Source organism: Thunnus maccoyii, chromosome 21 (assembly GCF_910596095.1).
Source record: "Thunnus maccoyii chromosome 21, fThuMac1.1, whole genome shotgun sequence".
In the NCBI taxonomy this organism is placed as follows: Eukaryota; Metazoa; Chordata; class Actinopteri; order Scombriformes; family Scombridae; genus Thunnus; species Thunnus maccoyii.
The window spans coordinates 25,638,904-25,660,856 of NC_056553.1; positions in this window are offsets into that span (position 1 = coordinate 25,638,904).

A 21,953-nucleotide genomic window follows, 5' to 3' on the forward strand; every position below is an offset into this window, starting at 1 on the left:
CCGGAGGAATTTCTCCTGCATCCCGGGGGAGGTTGGGGACATGGAATCAGAGTGGGCCATATTCAGGACCTCAGTTGTGCTGCTCAGAGTTGTGGCCAGAAGGTCACTGGTGCCTGTCAGGGTGGCAACCAGAGAGCCTGCTGGTGGACACTAGCAGTGAAGGAGGCTATCAAGCTGAAGAAGGAGGCCTTTTGGGTCTGGCTGGCCCAGGGATGTCCTGAACTAGCAGATGGGTACCGAAGGGCCAAAAGGGCAGTAGATCAGGTGGTTGCTGAGGCAAAAACTTGAGTGTGGGAGAAGTTTGGGGAAGACCATGGAGGAGGACTGTCAGTTGGTCTCAAGGGAGTTCTGGCAAACTGTCAGGCACCTCTGGAAGAGGATGCAGGGCTTAGCCCAGGCTGTTTTCAGCAGGGATGGAGAACTGGGTGGTGGTTCCCATTTTCAAAAAAGGGGATTGGAGGGTGTGCTCCAACTACCAGGGGATCACACTACTTTCAGTCATGGACTCAGACCCTAATTTCAACAGCCACATTAAGACAATTACAAAGTCAGCCTCCTATCACCTGAAGAATATATCAAGGATTAAAGGACTAACGTCTCAGCAGGATTTGGAAAAACTTGCCCTGTATTTATCCTCAGTAGACTTGACTACTGTAACAGTGTCTTCACAGGTCTCCCTAAAAAAATCGATCAGCTGCAGCTGATTCAGGACGCTGCTGCTCAAGTCTTCACTAAGACAAAGAAATTGGATCATATCAGTCCAGTTCTCAGATCTTTACATTAGCTTCCTGTCTGTCAAAGAATTGATTTTAAAAAACTACTGTTGGTTTATAAACAACTGAATGATTTAGGGCCAAAATACATTTCTGGTCCAGAAACTAAGCATGGAGAAGCAGTGTTCAGTTTTTATGCTCCATACATCTGGAACAAACTCACAGAAATCCACAGGTCTGCAACTCTCAGTTCTTTTAAATCACAGCTGAAGACTTTTCTGTTTGCCACTGCCTTTTATTAAACCAAATTTGAGGCTTAATACCTTACACTGCACTTTTATTCTCCAGTTTTATCTCTTATTCTATTTTAGCTTCTTTTTATTTCCAATTTAACACTTTTTAAATTGTATTTAAGTGTCTTTTTGCATTGCCTTGTGTTGCTTTTATATTCTGTCTTGATGCCTTTTATGCTCTATGTAAAGCACTTTGAATGCCTTGTTGTTGAAATGTGCTATACAAATAAACAGGATTGTCCTTTGTCACCAATTCTGTTTGTGATTTTCACAGACAGAATCTGAAGATACAGCTGGGGGGAGTGAGTCCAGTTTGGCAACCTCAGGATTGCTTCTCTGCTGTTTGCAGATGATGTGGTTCTGTTGGCTTCAACACACTGTGACCTCCAGTAGGCACTAGGGCGGTTTGCAGCCGAAAGTGAAGTAGCCAGGATGAGAGTTGGCACCTCCAAATCTGAGGCCATGGTGTTCTGCTGGAAAAAGGTGGACTGCTCCCTCCGGGTTGAGAATGAGTTGCTGCTCCAAGTGGAGGAGTTCAAGTATCTCAGGGAAATTGAAAACCAGTGGCATTGAAAAAAAACAAACTGGCAGCATAAAAAAACAAAACAAAAAAACCGTCACTGAAAAACAGGACATTAAGAAAAGATCTAAATATTGACATTGAAAAACACATCACGATGGAAAAAAAATATATGTAAAAAAAAAGATTGAAAGATTGTAATGTTTTAATGCCTCTGTGTTATTTTTAATGCCTCTGTGTTATTTTTTGGTAGAACTTTTTTCAGTGCCAATATAACTTTTTCCAATACAAGTGTTGACAATGTTTCATTTTGCAGTTGAGGTTTCGTTTTCAATAACAAATTTTATTTTTAATGCCAAAATTTAATGTCACTGTTCTAGCCTCATAATAAATTCCCTTTGTAATAAAATTAGACAATTTAGGTGAAAAGTGGTGCAGTCCATATGTAGCTTTCAGCTGTGTGTTATCAGGTCAGATCGGAGTGAGGGGAAGACGGAAGGGCACGGTTATGCTAGAAAAGAACACGTTGGAAGGCATAAGTGTTTATAGTTGTTCCAAACACACACACATGAAGTTGCGGTGAAAATCTGACCGTCATAGTGAGGTGGATGATGTGATAATTGTTTGGGGATAACAACGCCCATTTTCCCTGAGTCTCTCTTGGAAGGTGTTCATAGTGTTGTACTCGGTTATACACAATGAATGTGACAAAATACTTGAAGAACAAGTTGTGTAAATAATGGAAAGAGAGAGCTTGAGAGAGAAGTTCAAAACCTGCTTACTTTCGTTCCTCCACACAGCTGGCCAATCACTGTGCAGAGTGAGTGTGAATGTCGGATCATCGGTTTTAGAAAGTTATATAAATTGTCGGACGGAGCCCCCCCCCCAATTACACCATCAGAATGGTAATCTGATTACGTATACTGGCGCCTTAAAGCTTACATTGCTTTCTACCTCTGTGTCTCTTTTTGATTCTACCACTAGGAATCACCAAAAACATTTTACAAATCCTTGTGTCATGGTTCTTTCCCAGTCTGGCTCTGTGTCCCTCCACCAGTCCACCAGATGCCCTTGCAATTTTTCCCCATTTGTTTAACTGGACTGAGTGGCAGTGCACCCTTGAAGTTGAAACTGAAGTGTACTTTCACACTAGTTGTGAAATGTGACTGAGGAGTTTGTGTGCCATGTTAGAAGAACTGCACCATCATGAAATTGTAAATAAGAGTTTGCAGGTTATAGTGTACTTTTGTATTTAAGTTAATTCATGTATATTCTTGGATAGGCTTACAAGAAGATTGTGTTTCTGATTTTTTGGTTTTCTGTTTGCCCTGTGTTTTTCCTCCTGTGTCCCCAGCCTGCTTTTCTTGCCACACTTCCCTCCACACCTGCCCTGCATCAGACTCATTGGCCATGCCCTGCTCCCTGTGTCAGTCTATCAGCTCCTTTCCTGTTCTCCAGTTCCACCTGCACCTCATCCCCTTGTCAGTTTAGTTTGTATTTAAGCCCTGTTTTACAGTTACGTGTGTTGGATTCTTTGTTCAGTTCAGTTCAGTTTCACTTTGCCTGCACTCCTGAGTTCTGTTCCCGAGTTCAGTAAATAAATATTGATTCTTTGGTTCCCACTGCCTGCTGTCTCCTGCATTTGGATCCACCTGCTCCACTACTCCTAGCACTTTGGCATAGGGGCTTATGTTTTTTTTACAATTTAATTTCTTAGCTCTGTCCATCAGCTCTAACATTTATGATAACATACTTCTCTAAGTAATTGTTAAGATAATTTAACGCTGCAACATCGCTAAAAATATCCCATTTGGCCCGGGAACAGATCCAGATCTGTCAGAAGAAAGATGAAGGACCTGGCAAGGGAAAAAGCCACCTTCATCCCTTGCTACCTTGGTTAGCTTGCTGTTCACATAACCCTGATACAAAATATATATGGTATATCTCTTAGTTACAATATCAGTAATGCTGGATGTTAGATGTAAGATGTTTGTGAATGTGTTGTAAAGGTGATGTTTGCTAGGTTGCTTTAAACATTAGATTGCTAGCTTACAGTGAGTTGCATAATCAGGAGCTCCCTCGACCTTACAAATGCTGCACCAATGTTCATTCAGGTTTTGTAGCCAGAAAACATGTTCAGTGTACATGGTGGGTAATTGCAGGACCTGTTAGTGTGGAGTTTTCCCAGCAAATACCACCGAGCCAGACTGCCTGTTTGGAAAGTTTCACTATTTAAGAACAGAAGAGTAAGAGGTAGGGTACTGATCAGGAACATTTGAAATCCCTCACTAGTATGTTACATCACATGGTTATTTGTTGCAAAGAATAGCCTTTAGTGAATATTCACTAAAGGCACTTTAAGAAAAGTTGACAAGGCTTGGCAAACCAATACATCTCGGGAACTCAATGTTTCAAGTCCTAATGAACTATTAGCACACCAACTTCCTCACCTCTCTGCCAATGATTCAACATGCACTTTGATAACAGATATCATGTGGTGTATGTGTATTTCAAAGTAAAAAAAACAGAGCTTATTAGTCCTTCACCAAGAATCCTATTCAGACACAAAGAACCATGGATATCACGAAATTGTTTCATGCCTAGTGACACAGAATGGCAGTCATGGCTTCCCATTTCTTCTGTTAAATTGCTAAACTGGGGGAAAAGAGTGCAGGGAAATGGGAGGAAAAGTGGAGCTGAGGTGGAGCAGAGGCCAGAGAGGGAGCTGTCAACGCAGACAAGGGGGGAGGGTTACAAGGTACAAGCCCCTTTAAACACTCTTACCTGTCATCTTAATTGCTTTAACTGTCAAAGTTACAGACCAATTAGACATGGCTCTTTATCGGCTCGGCCCGGAAGGAGAGAGGAGGGAGAAGCACTTAATATTCAAATCATCCATTCAAATATTTAAAATCAAACATGGCGACAATGACATTAATTATCAGAAATAACAGCTATCTGAAGTGAAACAAATGATTAGAGTTGTCAATTAGTGGAGTGAGGATTGGTGTGTGAGGGGAAAATGGGTTTGCTATTGAAAGGCAAAGAAGGGAAGGTGAAAGCTATTCAGGTATCAAAATATTCCTTTTGAAATATTCAAAGAAGTGTGTTAAAAGTACAAAGTGCAGCATCCATTGTGTCAGGGTCTGTTTCAGATAGTTTCACATTTTAGAACCAAGTAATACTCTTGCTGTAGTTTTTATTCAGCTCCACAACACAGAACTAGAAAATATGTAATATATAATTTAGTCATACATTTACATTCAAAGCAGTCAAACATACAGTACATGAATGAACATAACACGAACAGCAATTCTATTGCTCAATATTCTTTTAATTAATATGTAATTATCAAATGATATTAATGCTGTATTAAATAAGAAGAAATCATGTATGAGACAGTGACACTGAATTCTACATAAAGTGAGCTGACCTCAAAGGCACAGAAACACACAATGAACAATGTGTCTGTGTAAAGGTAATTTGGATGTACCCATAGACCAGCAAATCCTCCAAATTAACAGTTTTTCTAATCTGGCACCCCTACTGGCAGTAATCAGCAGAACAACATAATTTGTCTGTGCTTTCCAAAACCATTACAAATGTTAAAAAATAATGATGTTTTATGACATGACAATGCTGTGGTTCAGGTCTGGTTAGGTTAAGGGTTAGAGAAACCCTGTGGTGTGGGTTAAAGTTACTACTTCCTTAAAGTTAAGCCACCTTTGTCAACATGGCAACAATAATAACCATCGGGTTGAGGTTAGGGGACAATCATAGTCAGTTTTTAAATGCCCTGACTCACGGTTGGAAACAGGAAATATACTTTCTCATGTTACGCAAGGAAAACAGAGAGTGACTTTTTTTTGACCCCCAGACAGTGTTTCGTCCTCCAATAACTTAACCAATCAACAGCTTTCAGTTCTGTATCAGTAAGGTTCCACATAGAGCCATGGCTTGAGTCAGTGTGCAGGTGTACATGGAGGGCTTAACTCAGGGGGAAACCATAAAACACTTTCTTCCATGAATTAAAAATACAGCAAGTCACTTTTTAACATACGCTGAAGTGAATGCAACATTACTATGTTGATCACAAAACAGATTTATAATGTTAGAAAATGTCCCAGGTTTTCTGAGAGCTGTTTTTGAGTTCAGAGAAACAGTGAGGATACAATGAGTAAGCTCCCACGTCACAGCCAGTATAACAAAATCCATTCTGTGACCTGAATGAGAAGAAGACTACTCTTATCTTCATTTCTTTTCACCATGTATTCTTGAACTCTTCCCTCCTGCTGCATGAGTCATGTGTAGGCAAAGTTTAACTAGCTCCCACATGTTGCAGGAATATAACTGTTGACACAATGAAGACAAAAATAAGTAAAGTATAATGAGATGTATAATGAGTGGTATGGAAGCAACAACTTTCTGTCAAAGGACGTGCTGCCTGTTTCACATTGCTGATTTCCCATTATATGGCTTAGCTATGATGATAATGAAGATAATTAAGTGATTTAATTTGCTCTGCTGTTTCATTGTTACGTTGTCCTCTGGTTTGAAGACAGTATCAAAGATTTGCAAAACATTCACATATAACAACATTTTAAAGCATGACATTAGAAAGAAAGCCATAGAGTGTCAGGAATGGAAAGTGTTTATTGTCTGAGGGGAATACATATGATTGGTAAATTTCATGTTAAGGTTAATGTTGTTTTGATATTTCTTGTGTACAACAGAAATATGGCCCAATAGTGGAGCTATAAGATATACCAAAAGGTCACTGAAAACATCATGATTCATCCTCTGGGGACTAATATCCATAGAAAACATACTTTAAATACAGTCATTAATATTTTACATAACATTATAGAATACGGATGAGGAAATTTCAGTTCTGTTCCAGAGTAGATGGATCCATTTGGTTCCTATCAACTGAGGCCTGACTTGGGACCTGAGCTGGGCTTTGTCCAAATTATATTCAGTCTTTTGTAAATTCTTTATAAATTACCTTTATAGTTATGTTTACGCCAGTGGCTGTAGTAATTATGACCTGGGGAAGTGACACAGTTCAGATGATAAGATGATTTTTGCCTAGGAGGGGGCAAGTTGGGTGGATGATAGTATGTGGGGCTGCAGGAGATCACTGTTCATTTCCCGTTTCCAAATGTGAGTGTCAGGTTTTTTTAAAAACCAGGATGGATAGAAAACTTTTTACTGTTTCCATGACTACAAAGGTTGCATAGCTTTAAGGAGGGTGATGATGACCATGATCTTTCCCTAACCCTAACCACAGGGTTTTAGTGCCTAAACCTAACCAGTCACATCATAAAACATCATTATTTTTTAACAGATTGTGCAAATGTATTTACAGAACAGTAATTCATCTAGATACAGGTGTAAGTCACACCTTACCAGGTTTTTCTGCCTCCTGCTTTGAATGTGTTCATGTCTCTCCATCACCTGAAGCCTGGGCTTCTATGTGTTTCTCTTTCCTCCTTAAACTTTTCTTTAAATCTTGAATCAGTTGCACCTTCTTCCTTCTTGAATCAATTCTTTACTATCTCTTTGATTTCTTTCAACTCCATTACATCCTGCAATTCTTCCTTGCTTCTGTCTCCTCTCTCCTGATTCCTTCACTCACTCTGGAAATGTAAAAAGCTTCCTTTTAAAAATCTGACAGAGCATGAAGCAGAACTTTAACTTGTATGGTGTTAATTACAGTAATTGTGGACAAACAATACACACCGGGAGTGCATCAGCAGTCAAGCTATCCAAAGCAAGCTACATTAACATTACTGTAATGTAAAGCAGCAGCAGATCGACAACATTAATGTCAATTTTAGGCATAGGCTTACATTTAAAATTATATTCGGGGCTATACTCAAAATGTTCAGGGCTCAAGCCCCAGCAAACTGACCTGGCGATGCTGATGCTCACCACTCTGCTGCTCTGCTTTTTTTGACAGAAATAATTGTTTTTATTCACTAACTATTTCTAGTCACTTTCACCTCCTTTTTATTTTTTTTTAATGTTTTTTTCTTTTAGTTGCTGTTAAGCTGCCGTCAGTGAGACTCATAGATGCACAGATGTTTCACATTAAAAACCTGGCAGCAAATTTTTAGTACGTTCTTTTAGCAATAGAAAAAAATGGCAAAGTAGAAGTGACTTGATTGAATGGTGAATAAAATATGTTAGCCCTGTGACAGACTGGTGATCTGTCCAGGGTGTACTCTGCATCTTGCCAAGTGTGAGCAGGGATAGGCTCTAGCCCCCCTGTGACCCTGCAAATGGATATATAATGGATGGATAGATGGATGGTTTAGTGAAGGTTCTTCACGGATCTCTTTAGGAATCGTGGAAACCTCTAGTCCAGAGGAGGATCTCACCATCTGGCAGCCAGATTTCCATAAAATGTACTGTTGATATTGATGGTGAAGTGCTGCACTGACAGACCAACCGACATTACCACCCTTCTGCTCCACTCCCAGCAGGACAAAAATGTGGGATTTCATTTTGACATTGTTATTGGCATGTGGTTGACAGGGGCTAACAGTAGGCAACACATCATTTTCATTTTTTTCATACATTTTGTTATTCTAAGAAACAGAACAACCAAAAGACATTATGCACCCACGGTATGTTCTTACTTAACATGCCTTCCATTCCACCATGCAAGTAATAGTTTGGGAACTGTAAGTGTTACCAGACTGTCTAAAGTGTAATGGTGAATATCTGACATGTTTGAGGATTATTACAGAAAAAAAAAAAACAACAAATCATTGAAGGTGGAATTTTCCCAACAATTGGTTGACACAAGCAAAACAGTGACTAAAAAGAAACAGAGCCATTTGAGGCTGATGTTGCCATTTGACAAGATAATGGTCCACAACCTGACCTGCTGAAAAGGACTTTGATTATTCATTCAGAATCTCACTGGGGGGAAGCCATTGCAAAGTGGAGTCAGTTGAGAAATGGGACCCAGGGAAAGAATATGATTGATCTAAACATTCTACCATGCAGAACATTACAGTATACACATTTTTTTCACAATCTTCACATTTATCTTTTCTAATTGTATAAACCACAGCTTGGAGGCAAAAAAGGAGAGGAAAGCTGATGTACATGGGGTGAGGTATGGGTTGGTTTGGAAGGCAGAGACTCATATAAATTAAGTACACACAGAGAATCTTCAAGGTCACCTGGATTGCATGAACTGCATTTGAAATCCTGTTGCAGTGTGGATATCAGTGAGGATGCCTTTTGCTGGACAGTACATCAGTCACTGCAGGTCACAGCAGACCCTCACTGAAGAGGACAGCCACAGCTCTCAGAAAGACAAGACAAGGTAACAACAGCCATGTTGTCCACCCTGAATGATGCAGGTGTCCTCTGGGTCAGTCAGTAGTGAATGTGTCACCTTCTCTTGACATGCAAATACAGTTTCCTTTAAAGCCCTTTGGCAAAAATGTAGAGGTGAAGATGTATTATTCCCCATGTGTAATCACAATCCTGTGTGTGCTAAATATAACCCTTGTAACTGTTGAAACGAATACTGTCCAAATAAACAAACATTCCCTTTGTTACTCATACCTGGGTATTGCATAAAAGCCTAATAAAAGCATTGCTTTCTTCTCAAGAACGTCTACCTCCTTAGTCACAACAAAAGCCCCTCAATGAAAGATGAAGAAACGAATGGAAAGATAGATGGAGACAGCTGGATGAATGGAAGGTAAGAAAGATCTTTAGTCGCTTGTGTGTAGGGTTTGACTGATGTTAGATTTTGAAGGCCAGTAATACAAGTTCTGTCAAAAAAAATCTTGTCATAGTTTATGACAAATAAAACTGACCATGCAATGGACCTGTTTAAAGCAGCTATCCTGCCAAATTAGATAGCTGTCTCATATTTGGGACAGCAAAGAGTGAAATATCTGACTTTTTTAAATTTATTTATGTTGTATTTATTTATTGTATGGGTTGCCATGAAATTTGGTACAGATATTTGTTTTTCCCGATGATAATATGGTAATGTCCTGACTTTTCACAAAGTGCTAAGCATGGTACATGGTAAACCCACTAAAGATCAACACATCACTATTGTCATCGTGAGTGTGTTAGCATGTTGATGTTAGCATTCAGCTCATAGTACTGCTGTGCCTAAGTACAGCCTCACAGAGCTGCTAGCTGAGGACTCTTAGTCATTTTTTGTGAGTATTATTCTTTTTTACTGGAATATTGCCAAACTGTCTTCTGGCAATATTCCAAACCTAGCTGCTTAGTAAGTGGTTACCAGCTAACTAACTAAGCATTTTACATTATATGCCTGTGATTGCATCAAGCAGGGCTTCAAAATAGAAGCTGGTAGCCGAATGCCAGTGCTTCAAGCATGTGCATTATTTAACCCGGTTTGTTTGTTTTTGTAAGACTATTTAGTTTGTCCCACAGCAATAATAAATAAAACCATATTACACATAGAGCAGGTCTAGACTGTACTCTTTATGTACAGTGGTATGAAAAAGTTTAGGCACCCCTCTGAGGCTGCATAATAATTTACTCTGTCTTTATAGAAAATTATCACATTGGCATGCCATTCATTTTCTAATAAAAGCTGAGTACTGGGGCATTTTCCAGACAAAGATTTTTAGTGTAGCAATATTAAGTTGTATGAAATTAAATCAGATGTGAAAAATAGGTTGTACAAAAATTTGGGCACCTTTGTCATTGTGTTGATTTGAACACCTGTAACTACTTAGAACTGATTAATTGGAACACAAAACTGGTTTGGTGAGATCATTAAGCCTTGAACTTCATAGGCAGGTGCATCAAATCATGAGAAGAGGTGGCAAATTGCAAGTTGTCTTTGAGAGTCTTTGACTCTCCTCTGAAGAGTGACAACATAGGGGCCTCAAAACAACTCTCAAATGACCTGAAAACAAAGATTGTTCAACATTATGGTTTAGGAGAAGGCTACAAAAAGCTATCTCAGAGATTTCAGTTGTCAGTTTCCACTGTGAGGAACATAGTGAGGAAATGGAAGACCACAGGCATGGTTCTTGTTAAGGCCAGAAGTGGCAGGCCAAGAAAAATATCGGAGAGGCAAAGGTGAAGGATGGTGAGAATGGTCAAAGACAACCCACAGACCACCTCCAAAGACCTACAACATCATCTTGCTGCAATTCAGCGCACTTTGCACAGGGAGAAGCTGTATGGGAGAGTGATGCGGGAGAAACCTTTTCTGCACACACGCCACAAACAGCCACAAACAGAGTCGCTTGAGGTATGCAAAAACACATTTGGACAAGCCAGCTTCATTTTGGAATAAGGTCCTGTGACTGATGAAACAAAGATTGAGTTATTTGGTCATAACAAGGGGCGTTATGCATGGCGGCGAAAGAACACAGCATTCCAAGAAAAATACTTGCTACCGACAGTAAAATTTGGTGGAGGTTCCATCATGCTGTGGGGCTGTGTGGCCAGTGCCGGTACTGGGAATCTTGTTAAAGTTGAGGGTTGCCTTGATTCCACTCAATATCAGCAGATTCTTGAGAATAATGTTCAAGAGTCAGTCACAAAGTTGAAGTTACGCCAGGGCTGGATATTTCAACAAGTCAACGACCCAAAACACTGCTCAAAATCTACTCAGGCATTTATGCAGAGGAACAAGTACAATGTTCTGGAATGGCCATCCCAGTCCCCAGACCTGAATATCCAATCTGTGGGATGATTTGAAGCGTGCTGTCCATGCTTGGCAACCATCAAACCTAAGTGAACTGGAGATGTTTTGTAAGGATGAATGGTCCAAAATACCTTCATCCAGAATCCAGACACTCATTAGAAGCTATAGGAAGTGTCTAGAGACTGTTATTTTTGCAAAAGGAGGCTTGACTAAATATTGATGTGATTTTTCTGTTGGAGTGCCCAAATTTATGCACCTGTCTAATTTTGTTTTGATGCATATTGCACATTTTCTGTTAATCCAATAAACCTCATTTCACTACCGAAATAATGCTGTGTACATCAGTTATTTGATTGATCAAAATGAAATTGCTGATTCAAACACCCAATGATTTATAAATGAAAATAATGGAAATTGTCAGGGGTGCCTAGACTTTTTCATACAACTGTATGTGCAGAGTTTGTTTTCACATTCGTCTACTGAAGGAAAAATATTTCTCTGTGCTTACCTTGAGGGCCCTATCTTACGCCCGTTGCAAAGCGGCACCAAGCACAATGCAAGTGTCTTTGTTAGTTTAAGATCGACACAGTTGTCATTTTCTCATCTAGCGCCACGTTGTTTAAATAGCAAATGCAGTTGCGCCCATCAGAGCGCCCATGGGCATGTTGGTCTTAAAATGAGGTGTGGTCAGGCACATTGTTGGCACATTGCTATCTTGAGGCAGCAGAGAGCGATTGTGCTATTGATCAACAAAAACCTGGTCTGAAGTCAATGGCGCAGTGTTTTACTGTTATTTCAAGGGCACATATCAAGACAGTAATATGCAGCTACAGAGGCGGGTGTACAATATACACTCTGCTTGTTAAACACACACATATGGCTGTGCAGCAGCGCACAAACATGCAAAATTTTACAAATAAAAGAATAACAATGTGAAAGGTTATTATTGTGTACATCAACATATTTTAAAAAATACATGTCATAATGGTTATGCCTAATATTTATCAAAATGAACCAATTGCAGTAATGACGGATAAAATTGTCTAATTATTTGACCAAATCGTGGCAGTACACGTAGGTATCTAAACAGACGGACAACAAGAGATCAGACACAGATTGATTTTCCTGCTGCATCAATACATGATGACATGAGGGAAATACATGAGGAAATAAATGAGGTGAGAACAATGATTAAACTAAAGAAGGAAATAAATCTGCACAGCTTCTGGCTGATGCCAGCAGCAGGATCAGCACCTTGGAGAGCTGATCAAGTCCTGATAACTGTGTTAATGATTCTTTACATGATTAAAATTGATGATTTAATTTTTAAACAATATTTAACAAATATTCTTTAACATTTTTGAGAGTTCAGTGATCAGGTTTCCATACTTTCAGCAATTAAAACCCTGCTGATTTGACCTGTTACTCCATGACTGAACAAAACGATTTTAAAGAAACCAAAGCTGTAATTAAAAAAATAAACCTTTTCAAAAACCAAACGAAAATACATTCATAACAAATTAATAAACAGGATCTTAAACTGGTGGTCTGGGGCCACAGGAGGGTCCAGGAGCAGCAGGGGCCAGTGTGCTCGTTATGGATCGTGCGCTTTCACTTTGCGCATGAGCAGATCCGTTTCCTCTGCAGAGAAGTGCTCCTTCTTACTAGGAAAATGCGCCATCATAATAGCACACTCATGATTAATTAGGAGACTATGGACAACCCCTTTGAACCATGCGCCTTTGAACCATGTTTTTCCTGTTTATTCTGAAAAGAACAAAACATGTTTTAAATGCATGCATGCACCTTGCTCCTTGAATAAGGGTTAGGGAATACGTTTTGCTATGTCCCTCAGGGGTAATTCACTCTCATTCAATTCCAACTGACATAGAACATAACTGGAGACTTCTTATTTGGTCATTTTTTGGTCTTTTTTTTCAAAGCTGCATCACAGCATTATCAGCTTGTTAACTTTCATTTTTTCAAAAAGCTATATTCCTTTCATACAAATGCACACATTTGGGCACCTGAGAACTTCTAATTGGAGAGGATAGAGCATTTTATGTGTTTTTGCTTATAACCAGCTAAACTAAAACAGGTTTTGCAATAGCACTTTTCAGAGCACCTACCTGTATGAGAAGAAGTGGCCTTGGATTACTGTGTCCATACAAGAAGACAACCAGCTGAGCTCCCATTGCCGGTCCCCTAATGCAAATCCCCATGGTTTCCTCACACAAGGCTACATCACACAGCAGAGCTGTAAAATAAACTGGTGAGTGGTGAATCCAGTGTAAGCTCCTTTTCATCTTGCACCCTTACCTGCAATGTGTAATTTTACTGTAGATATGAAACTGAAAAATAAGCTATACAAGAACACAGGGAACAACTCGTGCCCTTTTCACTATTGCATATCTTTCTTACATAGTCCATAACAAGGCTAAGACTCCTAATCAGTAACAACACATTTAAGAAAACATGCAAAACAAAGAAATATAATTATGCAAAGCATGACTTGTGTCTGTAAAATAAAATGGAAATGAAACTTCAGTTTTCACAATTTATTTTGTAAAATGCCATGAAATTGCTTTAAATGTCTTTTTTTTAAAAACATATAAATAGCTACAATAAAGATATCACACACACACATATCTCGTGTAAGTATTGTTCTCTCATTTCCATCACATTTGTTCCTGGTTTTATATGACAATCTATAAATCCTACTGCTTTCCCCGCTCATATTCTTCTTCTATCCTCTTCCCTCTCTCTTCTTCTCTGTCTCTGAAGAGTGGGGTCACCTCACCCCAATGAAGTCACTCGCCGAGCGTTAGAACATCATTTAAGGATTTACCACTTTAGATCTCGGCACATATTGCTGTTATTGCCCGGATTTATGCTCTCGCACTTCCCATTTGGGTGAAAGGTTTACAGGAGATTGGATTTGAATATCCCTGCTATGATTTGCGCTGCGCAAAGGTGGCCGAGTGGAGCTCACCTTGTTAACTCAGGCAATTAAAGTCCTGTCATACACACATATCCAGGCTATTATGGCAGGCGTGGAGGAAATACAAATGAGTAAGAAAAAAAATCTACCTCAGTGTTGATGGTAGCAGTGTATTTACCAGGCCCTGAACTGATAAGACATACTGTAGACACTCCATACTATAATAAGAGATTAGTGGCTACAGAATAAAATACAATGGAATAAGATAGACAGTTATTTATGTAATCAGGAATACAATTCCTTTATTATCATGGCTGTATATTTCACTCACTTTACCAGGAGTAGCAATAGTAGCACAGCATTAAGTGTTGAGCTGTAAATCTCTAACTCACATTAAGCAAAGCAAGCAAAAATTTCTTTATATAGCACATTTCATTCTAGGTGGAAACACAATGTGCTTCACAGAGCGTGAGTTACCACAGAAGTTGCAGCCACAAAAATGATGTAAATAATATACTAAATGTAACATCAGATGTAAGTGAACACAGTTAAAACAAATAAATAATAAGACAAAGTTAAAAACCATAAAAATAAGTAAAATAAAAATAAAAAAATCAGTTAAAAAGGAAAAATTAATTAAGATCAGCAACTTACTACTAAGTATTACTACTTAAAAGCAAAGCTAAGAAGAAACGTTTCAAGTTTAGTTAAAACAGATGTTAGCATTGGAGCATGTTAACATGATAGGGTAGGATGTTCCAGCGGCTTGGAGCATAAAAGGTAAAAGCAGCTTCACCAGTTTTCAAGGAGATCCTGGGAATGAGCAGAGTGGTCTAACTGGTTCACGGCTGACAAGCATGTCAGTCAAATATTTTGGAGCCAGACCATTTAGGGCCTTAAAAATGAGCATAAACGTTTTTAAATCAAATTTACAGGAAGCTAATGTAATGACCTAAACACTGGTGTGATATAGTCGTATTTTTTTCTTCTAGTTAAATCTCTAGCAGCTCAGGACTTCCGGATGCAGCCAAGGAGTGTAGATGTGTACTCATGAGCTCTTGATGGTAGGCTCTTGCAATTGCCTTTATCCTGTTTTATTTCCTCATAACTTTAATTTACATGCAAGAAACTGAGACATTTAGTACACTTTTGTATGACAAGCTACAGTTTTCGCCATGAAAAACTGAATAAAACTGCAGCTTCGACCTCACACGCTGGACTCCTGTCAGGAACAAAGACAGTGGATGGGCAAAAAGAAGCAGATGATATGGACAATCGCAGTGAACGTCCCCAAACAGTCAGAAGGTAATGAATCATACCACAACTACTAGGTGACGACAACTTTACTTACTTTACTTTGGAGAGAGCGCACCGCATTGGGAAAATGTCTGACAGACAGTATCACCAAATTCCTGAACTTCAAAGACAAGGAGAAAGTCCTCCGGCTTGCCAGAAGCAAAGGAGAGTTCACATACAAGAACAAGTCATTTTAACCAGATTACAGTGCAGATCTGCAGCTCAGGAGAGACAAGTTCATAGGCGTGAAGAGGATGCTGTGAGAGAAAGATGTCGACTACACTCTGCTTTACCCCGCACAGCTTCGCATTATGCACCAGGGATCCTTCAAGTTTTCTGTACTCTGTAGAGCCGAGAAAACTCAAAGCACAAAGTTTCCTGAAAGAACTACTAAGTGAGTTATGTTAACCAGAGTGAATACTGTACACTGCTCAACCTTATAGACACATATGAGAATGGTTATTACTACAATAAGGAACCATTGTTAATTAAAAAAAGAGAAACGTTGCTGTGTGAACATGCTATGACATGCTAATTGTGTTCCCTTTCAATGTTGGTAATAACTATGATTGTTGGTGCAACTGATTTTGATTAACCTACCGATACATGGGCTATTGCTCAGCCTAAGGCTGTGTATTTACAACACCAAGGGAGGCCATGTAGTCTTGTAAGAGGATAGGTAGTTCAGTAATGTACTTCAATGTCATATTTTTCACACCAATCATAAAATGAGGTCACATTCATATTTGACCAATTTATTTACCTTTTACTTCTCATCAACATTTAAAGTATTCCATTGTACAAATTGTTATGAGTGGTCAGTCCTGATTCCTGCAGTTGCCAGGACCACCACAGTTGTTTAAGAAAGTTACCTACCTAATGTTGTTTTGTTATTAGGGTTTTACAAGGCAGGTTTTTACTTAGACAAATATAAATATCACTCTCTGGTCCAGGTCAAGTCTAAACCCAAAGCAGGAATTTGACCAGACATTCTCAGAGCTATTTTTTTATGACACTGTAGAACACATTATGGCTTTTCTTTAATTTCATGGATAAAACAACCCTTCTTTAATTTCAAACTGATGAGGTGAGTGAGTGCCATGGAGACATGATTTAATGCCTCACCAAGGAACCCCAAACTGACCTCTTTGCCAAGTAGGCGTGTGTCAATATGATACTGGCCAAAGTAAACACTGTGACAAAATGGAGATTGAACAGACCTCCTGAGAGACCATTTCTGACCAATAACTAAATTATGGTCTGAACCAAAAGCCTAATCGACCTTTGGAGTCATTTGAACCAGGAGAAAAAACAACAACAACACACAGACAGAAAACCCCCTTCTCTTATCCAAACAGTCTTAAACTCTAATTCACATTCTTGGAGGACATTCATGGAGTCTCACTGCAAATCTGAGCCAAATCTGAATTTCATGTAAATTAAGTATCAAATCATTATGTACATGATGTAATCCTATTTGTCACGTAAGTGCATGAAGAATGATATAACTTTGATAACTGTGTGATTATCTGTTAAGGAGATATTCATTTTAGATTGTATTACAGTTTTTACTGCATGTGACACTACTGCCCCCGAATGATAAGATTTTGAATTTCCCACTGCTAAGAGTTAATGAGCGTTTATATGGTAATTATGCAATGGTATTCTAAAATCACCTAAGTGTTTAACGTTTGATCTATTAACCTCATAGACAATCATATTTAATAGTTAAATTAGTAGTAGTAGTTATAAGCTTACTTTCTGAAGTAATAAAAATAAGTCTCATTAAATGTTTATATTATGAAGTAAGAGTTATGTTGAATTTATATTTGAATCTGTTTCTGAAAGTTTAATCTAACCACATAAGTGTTGCTTTAACTGTATTTCATTATTAGAAGTGTAGATGGTTTGAGAAAGTTGAATTAATGGAAGTTGGATATCTAGACATCATGAGAAACAATAATATGAAGGTTAATGTTTGATTGTTCATAGAAGAATGGATTTATTATAAAATGAATGTATAATGCTGAACTGTTTTCCTGAATGGTTTTACAATATGGTATGAGGTTATATGAAGTCTTCAGACATAGTGATGTCACTGCCTGAATCCCCAACTCAGACTGAAACTTCACTCTGAAGAAAAAAGCGATGCTTGAAACTGGATATCGGCCTGCTTGCTGACAGCAGTTGGTCAACTAGGAGTTAAACCGAAAAGACTCTTTCCAGAGCTGCCTGAAATGGCTTGACTCCTCTCCACCGGTGGTTCAACACCGTTACCTCAATGAAGACGTGCCCACAGCCCACGGCTTGATGCAGGCTATTCAACTAGCAAACACTGCCAGTGACTCTACACCAGCCAACTCCAACTCCAACTCAATCGACCAAGACCTGCCAATACAACATCTCTGCTGCAATGAAACTTGTCGACAGTAAGTCATAACATGGCTTTGTGATCAAGGATTGATGTCTAATAATGTAAAAATTAAAAAAATAATTTCTTTTGAGAAGTTGAATTAGCTTTCCCTTAGCATTTGCTGTTGCAATACATTAGCCTCGAGTCACACACTTCGAACCACTTCACTCTCAACCATTTTCTTTATTATTTTATTTTTATTATCATTTATAGGCCTTATAAGTCTTTTTATTTATTATCTTATGCTTTATCATGTATAACCTAGATAAGCTATTAATTAATGTCTTCATTTATCCTAAGAAGTTGTGTGATTTCTGTGAGCACAGTAAACAGAGGTCACTATTGGGACAAGAACTTATGGTTATGAGACTGATTCATTGATTAAATTGAATAAGGGTTGGTGCTTCCCCTGAGATTATCTAGAGAACTAATATCATAGGTCAGTTGACATGCATCTCTTGGAATATTAGAGGGGTCAACTCATCAATTAAGAGAAAAAAAATACTAACATATCTAAAGAGACATAATGTAGATATCGCTTTGATCCAAGAGAGCCACCTCACAGACTCAAAACATTTGAAACTGCATAGGGACTGGATGGGTAATATTTCTACTCTTCCTACACTTCAAATGCAAGAGGAGTTGCCTTGCTCATTGATCAGATCGGATAATGTGCAGGGACTGCTCCACGTAGTGGACGCGGATCAAAAAAAATGTAAAACCTAACCTATCTTAATAATATCTATGGATGCAAACAAGGCTTTTGATAGATTTGAACCAAGCTTTCTCTTCCGGACGTTTGAGGCCATGGACCTTTAAATTTATTCAATTTGTTGAAACATTCTTTAATGCACCCAAAGCCAACATCTTAACAAATTCTCCTTATCCAGAGGATAACAAGACTGTCCAAGCTCACCTTTACTCTTCGCACTCACCATCAAACCATTAGCCATTGCCATTTGATCCAATTCCTCCATTTCTGGAATCAAATTTAGTACAAGTGAACACAAACTATCCCTTTATGCTGATGACCTCCTGTTACATATAACTGACCCATCCACATCAGTACCCCCATTATTGCAATGTTTAAAAGAATACAGTGCAGTTTTAGGGTATAAATTAAATTATACTAAAAGTGAGATTCTATCACTAAATATATAGCATATAAATGTTAGATCTCTCACTGACCCACTGAAATGGTGCACTAATGGTTTTAAATATTTTGGTATACACACTGGCAAATCGGATGGACAACTATTTAAAGACAATTATACAAAACTATTTGAACAAACTAAATTTGACCTCCAAAGATGGATGATCATCCATTGCCCCTCATGGCACAATCAATACTATCAAGATGAATACGACGTTATATTATTTTATATTATATTATATTATATTATATTATATTATATTATATTATATTATATTATATTATATTATATTATATTATATTATATTACATTACATTACATTACATTACATTACATTATATTATATTTGGTAGCATATTATCAATATTCTGCCTTCTTTGGAATTAGTTGACCACAAACGTTCCTGAACCAACTCCAACTTAACCTTTTGTAATATCTATTATTGGATTTTCTTCATTGATGTGTGTGTGTGTGTATTAGGGATGGGCCTGAATCCAAATACGTTATTCAGCAAAGGACAAATAGTGGGCTTTTTATGAACATTTGTTCTGTACAGATATTTTAAAAATTATTTGTTTTTGGGAAGAAATAAAAAAAACAAAAAAAACAAAAAACAAACGTCAAATACCAGCATGCAGGTTGGTTACATCACTATCTAAGTCTCTCTCCTCTGCTGTGCTGTTACATGTATCAGCAGGTCTCAACTAGGGGGAGTCACATCCACCTGCCACATGACACTTCCTTATTTGAACATCACTTCCAGAGTTGGGGGTGTTCCCCAGAGATAAAGCTGAGCTACTGACACAAGCAAAGTGCTTTCAAGGAACTCTCCACAACCTGTTGTTCCCCTTCTCCTTTCCACAAAGTTAGGTTAAAATTATGCAATAAATGAAAAGTGCAAAGCAATAATCACCTTTGAAGTTCTTCTCTATATGTTACATGCTGTGCTGTCTGTGTTATCGGTGCATAAATAAGTAGATCTCTATCTGTTATAGCTCAGTAGTCAGTGCAGTCGTTTATGATCCTGGAGACTCCAGTTTGAGACCTGGTGTGGGGACCTCCTTCATAAGATAGTTGATTCATAAACACTTTAACAATTTAATATCCTAAAATTAAAAGTGTAATAAAAATAAAAAAACTGGATTTTTACACCTATTTCTACTTTTAGTTGAATACAAATACAAATATAAATAATTTTGCTGCCTCAACAAATATAGATACAAATAAAAATACTGGGCTCTCTGCACATCCCAATTATATATATATATATATATATATATATATATATATATATATATATATGTGTGTGTGTGTGTGTGTGTAGCAAGGATGGTCAGTCAATCCACCACTTTTATTCAGAATGAATTATCTCAACAGCTATGATAGGTTGACATGACATTTGGCAGCCTACAGACATCCATGTTCCCATCAGGATATATTCTAATAACTGATTCCATAATTTTTTCATTTGGCACCATCTATAAATGTGTCCAATACTTTGATTTATGACTAAATACCTGCAAAATAGATGACATTCCCATCCACTGTATGTTTAGTGTTAATTAAAAAATGTAAAATCACGCTAACATCTGTTTAAATGACACATACAGTGTGGTTCATATGTGTAAAGTTTGCATTTGTAAATATGTTATATATGTTTATTTTCCAATTTCCCATGAACACAGAAGTGCTTAGATTGTTATTCTAACAAGACAGTAGACATAGGTAACAGATGGAAACTGACAGTAAGAAAGGTAATGAAAAAGGTAAACAGTTCAGTAACACTGACACACGGAGCACAGGGAGAGAAACAAGTAATAAAGGGGCGAGTATAATGAGAATTTAGTCGGAAGTAGCAACAAGATAGTTTAATTGTATTTATTTGTGTATAGTAATTTTGAGTTTATTTTGTGTTGTTTGCTAATTTCCTGGAGCTAACAAGTTACCAATACTGTAATGCTAAAAAAAATAATAATTTTGCCTTATGTCTGTACTTTTCTGTTTAGCTCTTATGTTGGTGTTGAGGTGGAAGGAAAACAAATTAAACATCTTCAGACCATCAGTCAAGGCTCTTTTTTCATCTTGATGCACCTACCTGAAACCAAGATGGTGAATATGCTAAACATTAACTGCTAAACATCAGCATGTTTAAATTGTCATTGCATGCTGATGTTAGCATTTAGCACAAAGAAAAGTTGTGCCAGCCTCAACGGGCTGCTTGTAATACTTTAAACCCTTGAGGCACCAGTATACTCCATCAGGATGGCTTGTCAGATGGTCAAATCCCTGCTGTGTCCAACAATCTCTGTAACTTTCCGAAAATGACAAAATCCACACTCAGTTCACACTGTGATTGGCCAAGTGGTGAGAAAGAGAACAGGTTAGGAACTTCTCTCTCAAGCTCTTTTATGTCATTCCAGTGTCACTTTTCATGTGAACAACCGAGAGCAACACTATTAATGTCTTCAAGGAGAGGCAGTCTAAAATATGAACTATTACCTTTATATTTAAACAAAATCACATCTCCCCTCTTACTATGGTAACTGGCTTTTCATTCTGCCTTCCAGTGTGGCTGTTCGCTATAAACACCTTTAAACCCTTGAGCATAACCTGGCCCTTGGTCTTGTTTCCAGTTATCTGAAGAGGTTGATACTAATGTTGCTTTATGGGTGGTATGTCAGTTTGCAAGGTAAAACTTAATAATAACTTAATAATTTCAACATCTTTTGACCTGCTGCCAGTCTAATTTGAAGCAATTATGTCATCAAGACCATCACCATTATTTCAAATCTGCTTGAATTTTATGACTTGTATCACAGTCATTCTTGGCTGACTTTTCAGTTCAACTAAGGATTATTAGTGACATTTCAGGTGCTCTCACTATTCAGTTAGACCTCCAAAAGTGGTTTAGATAATATGGATAAACTGTTGGTTTGTTTCCAACCCTTCAGAA